The sequence below is a fragment of the Macadamia integrifolia genome, chromosome 9, assembly GCF_013358625.1.
Source record: "Macadamia integrifolia cultivar HAES 741 chromosome 9, SCU_Mint_v3, whole genome shotgun sequence".
Lineage (NCBI taxonomy): Eukaryota > Viridiplantae > Streptophyta > Magnoliopsida > Proteales > Proteaceae > Macadamia > Macadamia integrifolia.
Window position 1 is genome coordinate 8,430,302 of NC_056565.1, and position 7,609 is coordinate 8,437,910.

Here is a 7,609-nt window from a genome sequence, read left to right on the forward strand (position 1 = left end):
GAAACTAATTATCCACATTTGGGTTTCTCATCACCAGACCACTAAGTTATAGTTTGGATTTACAAAACTACCTAGAATAATAACCTTCACTTAGCCAAGAATATATTTTACCATTTTTACCCCCAACTACTCCCACCTCCCCCTTCTCCGATCACCCTTCCCTACAACTATCCCACCTAACCCTGCAGCCTCCCTGGTCCCTCTCTTGCCCTTGCACCACCTTGCCCCCACCCTACCTTATTTTTTTTTTCAAAGATTGGCACTACCCATCGCCAGCAGCACTCGCCACTACGTTGTGCATCAACACACATGCCCATCACCTTGCACATTCATCCAACCCTTACATTGATGCCTGCCAAACTGCAGTTGCCATCATCCACTCCAATCCCTCACCTAAGCTGTTGCCACCAGTCAACACATCACCAACTTCCACACCCACTTCCTCAACTCCTACCCAACCCCCACTTACTAAAACTCCCACCTCCTTCCCCTATTTCCTAAAACTCTTGGCCCCTCCATCTTGCTTCCTACAACTCTTGCCCTCACCCCTCCCCTCTATTTTCTGCAACCCCATCCCATCCCCCTGTTTCCTGCAACTCCTGGCCGCATCACAACCTAGTCCTTTCTTGCTCACATTGCCCTCACCCCACTTCTTGCAACTCCTGCCCCCATTACAACCTTGCCTCAGATTCCCCACACCCATGCCCACTCCCCCACCATTGCACTTGCTTACAGGTGGTTGGACCTACAAGCACAAGCAAACCATTAGCTCATGAGAACAAGCGGGTCGTGGCCATCTACACATTGGCTTGATTTGGAGCGTCGTAATAATAAAAATAAACTTATAGGTATTTGGGAAGGTTGGTGTAACTTGATAGTCACTGAGAGGGGGGATGAATTAATAAGTCTAATTTCGATTCTTGAATTGGCTTGAATGCTAACTTGATAAACCCTGTAATAATTATCCTTGTTTGCACACAGTTATATGCATATTCAATCTCTCATAGGCACTCCAAGTATGCATACCTATTCAACAGTTCATGCTTTTCATACAATATATAGTACAAACAAAGACTACACCCACAAACATGGATTCTTATGAGGTTGGACAAGATGCCAATGTCCCCAGAGTAGTGCCTATAAAGGCTTTGTAGCTACTTAATACACTACTTTAACTATACCTACAGTTGCGAGCACTCATGCCCAATTTTCCCAATCTACAGTTGAGAAGGCACGCGTGCTGCCAGTTCCGATGCTTAGCACCCACTAAGCACCCAGTACAAGATACAAAATAAAATTAGTCTTAAATTCAATGCCTTACAGCAAGCTCAACCTAGCATGTATATATCAATATCCATGACAATTAGCATGCATTCAACATTACAGACAAAATGTGTAAAATAAATCTAGGGTTAGAGAATCTCACAGTTGATTGTCTGTGATGCTCTGGGAATCTTCACTAAGCACTAGAATCTCCAACTTCCTCTCTCAAGAACTTGGTTCTTCAAGTGTTCACTGCAAGCATGAGCCTTCACACCTCCTCTCCCCTTGTCTTCTTGGACATTAATGCACAATGAAACCCTAGCTTGCTTCCCTCTATTCTTTTCTCACTTCTCTTGATTTGGGGTCATTGCACCATTAATATAGCTCAACAACCTTTCAAACAAGCTTTAATGGCAGAGACAAAATCTCTCAGACACACGTAACCACCTTCAAATGCTCTCTCTTTTTCACACACACACACACACAAGAGGAAGCTTCTCTATTCAAAATAATAGCCATATTCCTTCTAAAATGATGTTCTCAGCCTTCCAATAGATAGAGATAAAAAAAATGAAGAATTTACAATTTGAATGGGCCAATTTGGCCTTAGGTTTCAAAACTTAAGACCCTTCAAAGTTGGGCCATTCAATCAACTGAAAAAAAAAAAGTTAGGCTAACCAAAACTAACCATTTAGAATCTTTTGGGTTGGTGTGGAGTGTGCTGGCGGCACAGGTTACGATAATGCAGATCTCAACAGTAGATCTGACTTTATAAAGAAGCTTTTAATCATGGCCATTGAATATAAACAACGGTCATAAATTTTGGACCATTAGATGGGCATCTGCTGATGCAGGCCTGATGTAATGCCAGATGTTGACGTCATCCGCCAATCGTTGTCGAATTATTATTGGTTGGCATAGGCACAAAATACGGAGGGTTGTTGGCTAGCATCTTTAAAAAGCTAAGACTCTCAGTAGCTGTTAGATTGGCCTCTTAAAATTCTTGATGGAACAATATCTTGTCAAATGGAATCTTTGGCGTTAGTACCCTATGCGCCCCAAGCACATAAACCAAAGTGATACGCTGAAGTGCTAGTACATCATGGGCAATATATCCAACCAATAAGAAGCCTTGCAGGAGAATATTTCGTGCCATGTGTCAACAAATTTGCGTTGGCCCTTAGATAAGCAGCAGGGCTACGTGGCCTAGCCACAATCCTCTATCAGGAATCAAGCAACTATACCTTATAACATCCAACCCCTTCTCCCTTAACTTTTTATGCTGAAAACCCCCAACAGTTAAACTCTTCATAATTACACAAAAAAACTTTCATTTTCAAGACATATGCTGAAACATCCCCTCCTATAGGGGTGTCAATAGGTCGGGCTGGGCCGGTCTGGGTAGGGCCTAATCGGGCTTGACCACTTAGAAGCCTTACACAGTGAACACCCATTTAAGTAAACGGGTCTAACTTTGGGGGACATGGTATGTTTAATAATCGAGTCGGTTAGTCTCGGGCTTTAATTGGGGTATCATAAATGGTCCTTAATCAGGCCTTAACCGGGACTTAACCGAACTATAGACCTATTTAACTTTAAACGAGCTTTAAACGGGTCCTCTTTAAAATTGTTCCATTAAATATGCTTGAAGAGGAATGCCAAAAAAAAATGAGGCAAAGATGGACATAGCAAAGAAAAAGATACAATAGTTAAAATGAATTAAGCCAAAGATGCACAAACTAACTAAATTAATTACTAAAGTACTGATCTTTAACCCACAAAACTCAAATCAATTAAATTATCCCTACATAACCCAATTTAGTAATTTCAAATCAATTAAACTATGCATAAAAAAGATGAATGTTCATATAACAATTACTACCATCTCAATTGTACATATCACATACACTTTGGACTAAATACAAATAGTATTAAAAAATAAAAAAAATACAAGTAGTATTAAAGGGGTCGGGCTAGGTCTTGCTTAAAGGAGTCCGTTCAAATCGGGCTTGTAAATGTGTTGGGCCATTCGGGCGCCTGACGGGCTATGTGGCTACATCGTGTACTACCTATTTATAACTATATCGGGTTTATTAATCTGGCTGGTCTAGGTTGGGCCATAAACGTGTCGGGCTTGGTTGCATCTGCCGGTGCGGGCTTGGAATTGACACCTCTAACCTCCTACACCGAGAGAGTTTGCCATTTTCTGAGTTGGATTTTTGAACCGATTTCGTAAAAGCAGTCATAAATTTTAGAATTTGGATCGAGTCAAAACAAAAAATGTATGAACCATGACTCGACGCTCTACAATCTTCCAGAAGATCCGATTGTCAGATTCAGCCTTGCAATAAGACAAAATTTCCCCTGAACCTTGCGGATACCTTAGCTTCCTCATACTGTATCGAAAAAAGACGTAACTGGGTGCGTTGGAAAGAATAAATTATGATTGCATTGTCACATGTAGGATCTGTCTTCCAGAAAAATCATTTTCAGTACAAAAATGCCTCTGAATGTAAAATAGACCAAATTTACCTATGAACGTCGTCATATTGAAACAAGATGAAATCAAGTGCATTGGAAAGAATAAATTACACTCGCATTGTCACATGTAGAATCCATCTTCCAGAAAAAATCATTTTCATTGCCAAAATGCCCTTGAGCATAAATAAGCCAAAATTTTTAGTTTTGACCTAGAATTCTGCACCACCTATTATGGATGACTCAAACAATTCCAAAAAATTCATGTAATACTGCCATCTCATCTAAAAGATCGTACGCTGTCATATCACCCAAATTTGCCATGTCATTGCTTTCATATGACCGATGTTGCCAAGAAGGATAACCAGAAAACAACAAAGGCATTGTAGGGTGTTGTTGGTGATAGGACCAACAAACACATCTCTGACAGTGGCTAGGAGATGCACATGTACACGATGTGTAGCATTTGGGAAATGTATGGCGTAGGGGCGGTTGAGTGTGAGCTTTACATAGGGAGATAGTACTCAAGTGTCCTAGGAAAGTATGCAAGGGTGGGTAGTTGCCAGGGGTGGGTTCAAATTGTAGAGCAGGGGTGGGGTAGAAAATTGTGTGGGGACAGGGGAGGGATTGGGGGGGTTGAAGGGATGGGTTGGGTAGGGTGGTTGTAGGGAAGGGTGGTCAAAGAAGGGAGAGGTGGATGTTACTGTTTTGGCTAGTTTTGTAAGACCAAATAGTAACTAGGTAGTTTGATAATGAGAACCCCAAATATGGGTAATCGAGTAGTTTTCCCCAAAAAAATAATGAGAAGGGGTCAATGCACTAGAGATTCTGTGCATTGACCATTTGTCAAATAGAGGGACTCTATTTGTCATTTCAATGGGGTATTTTGTCCCCATCTTACCTCTTGTGCGTGAACTGTGCACCATGTATGTCGTGCACAAGACATTGTGCCAAAAAATGTCTCCAGTCAAACATGGTTCTTTACACCATCTCACATTGTTTTTTTAAATCATTGTTTCCCTTAAAAAAATCAATAAAATAACGCATTTTGAAGGGAATTCCAGGGAAAGAAGTTTGTTCCTAATCTCAAATGTAATTAATTTTTAGATCTGCGTAATGGTACAAGTGGAAGTAGTCGGTAGAATATTTCAGATTGATGCAAATTCATTGATTGAAGAGGTGATGGACAACACTGGCAGAGAACTCAAAGCAAGTGAAACCGAAGAAGGATTGGAAATCGATGGTGTTTCCCATGAGGAGCAAGACAGAGGCCCTACGCCTGATGATCCTAAGATGGCGAGAGATATTCATCCTCCTTAACGATCTTATGCCAGAGTGGTATCAAACACCCCATGGCCTGCAATCGACACCTATCTTGATCCGATTCAGGTTGGAAACATCCGACGGATAGTCATTCCGCAAAACGATTATGAATCCAAGCGTCAAATATTTTGCTTTGCACTAATCGATAGGGTAAATTTTAGGTTGATATCCCTTGATGCATTGAAGAAAGAGGCTGCAAAGAAATGGAACCTTAGCCAGGGTGTCGTCATGCATCCACTTGGAAAGGGCTACGTCATCTTCCAATTCCACTGCTAAGGAGAGAAAGCTACTGTCTGGAAGTGAAGCCCTCTAAAACTAGGAAGTCAGATGATTAGGTTTCAACACTGGAAACCAGACTTCAACATCCATGAGAGACAAGTCTGGACAAAAATGATCTGGGTCCGTTTCCCAGATCCTAGACCTTCCAATGGAGTACTGGCATGAGAACGTTCTCCTTTCCATAGCAAAGGCAATCGGGAGCCCAGTAGCTTTGGATCATCACACCAGACTTGGTTTGATGGGTTATTATGCCTGAGTTCTTATGGAGGCAGATGCTTTGGACCTGGCATCTCGCATAAAAGAAGTCCAAGTGGAGCGATTGGAACCAGGCACCACCAAAGTGTATGGCTTCAGGCAGAAAGTGATATATGAAGATGGGATCAGTCGATGTGGCTATTACAAAAATGGGGTCACCAAATTGGAGAATGTAGGCAAAAGAAATCTGATGATGAGAGGGAAGCTGGTCTCCATAGGGCGGCCTCAATCCCGGATGCCATCTATGTGGAAGACGGAGTCGACTCAAAGCGAGTCAACTGGCATGCTGAGAGAAGGTAGTCAAAGGAAAGAAATCCGCCTAGTTTAATTCCTCTTACTAATAAGGAAGGTACAACCGTTGATATGGAAGGATAAATTCAAATTTTGATTCCTCCCTTAGAATCAAATCTGAACTTAAATGGTAATGTAATTAGCAGCATGCTAATTGGCACTCATATTCCTCCTATTCCAAATATAGAAGATGGGGAGATTGAAGAATCTGAATCCTCTGGATTTGGGTCCGAAACGGATTCAGAGGAAGAAAGCTCCGATCCATCTGATAATGACACTGAAGCCCCATCTTCTCCGTATGAAGCTGATAACCAGACGAGCAATCCTTAGATCCCTCTTGGCGTGACTATAGTAGACTAGGTGGATATAGTCCACCAGGGAGCAACCAAGCAGACTCATCCTCGTAGAGATGTTGCGGCGAGATTAAATGGAGGTGCAAACAAGGCCACAGGGGGTCTTCCCTCCACATTCACTCGTGTCCAAGGTCCAGCGAAAGATGCTATAATAGAACACCTTCCTAAAACTATAATATCTCGAGGAAGAATAGCTCTGAATCATCCAGCAGTGGAGGTCATAGACAATGCTCTCACTACACGGGAGAAAGGAGGAACATGTCACTCTCTAGGAGGAAACTCTAAGAACAAGCGAATGGGTCAGACCAAGAGGTCTGACAAACAATTCTAACTCTCCCTGTTATTGATGCCAATCCTTTATTGGAACATTCGTTGAGTGAAGAAGGTTGCTGGTGCAAGGGCCTTGAGATCTCTGCTGAAAGAGCACTCTCCTGAAGTTGTTTGTATTGCTAAGCCGATGGTTCAGCTAAACAAATTTCCGTTTCTCATGGTGAGCAAGCTAGGCTTCGAAGCAGGCTTCATTCTTAACCAGCGAAATGGTAAAGTACCCAACCTGTGGGTTCTTTTGAAGCACGGGATCAACCATCCCTCTATAATCTCGTCATTTGATCAACAGATCTTTGTGACCTTAGACTGGCTTGGAGGTAAAATCAGTTTCTCATTTATTCATGCCAGTTGCTTTAAAATTCATTGTAGATAATTGTGGGTTGACCTGAGTCAACAGGGGTAGTCCAACATCCCTTGGACCGTGGTAGGAGACTTCAACGCTACCCTCCTTTCTTCAGAAAAAGGGACCCTGGCAGATTCAATACCGGTTTGGCAACTGAGTTCCAAGCGATCGTAGATGCGTGCTCACTCATCCCGGTTCCTTGTCAGGGTGGGAGATTTACCTGGACGAACAATCATCACAGAGGTCATGTCTCAGCCACTCTAGATCACAGTTTCTGCAATGAAAAGTGAATAGACACTTTCAATAACATATCTCAGAGAGTAATTCAGAGTTCTGCTTCCGACCATTTACCTCTTTTGATATGCTCGGATGTGATACCAAAACCCCCAAATTCTCCATTTAGAATTCATAATTTTTGGATGGAAGACAATAGTTTCTTATCAGTGGTAAAAGAAGCTTGGGACAGTGAAGTAAAAGGGAACCTCATTCTGGTTCTTGTGAAGAAACTAAAGCATGCAAAGTCTCTAATCAGGCCCTAGGCAAAAATCACTTTTCCCAACATAAACAAAGAAGTGGAGCATGCTTCCCTTAATCTTCAGACCATCCAGGAGGACATCCATAGTCTGGGTATGTTTGATGCCCTGTTTAACCAAGAAGCAGATGCAAAAACAAATCTCCTCAAAGCTTCTCAACTTCA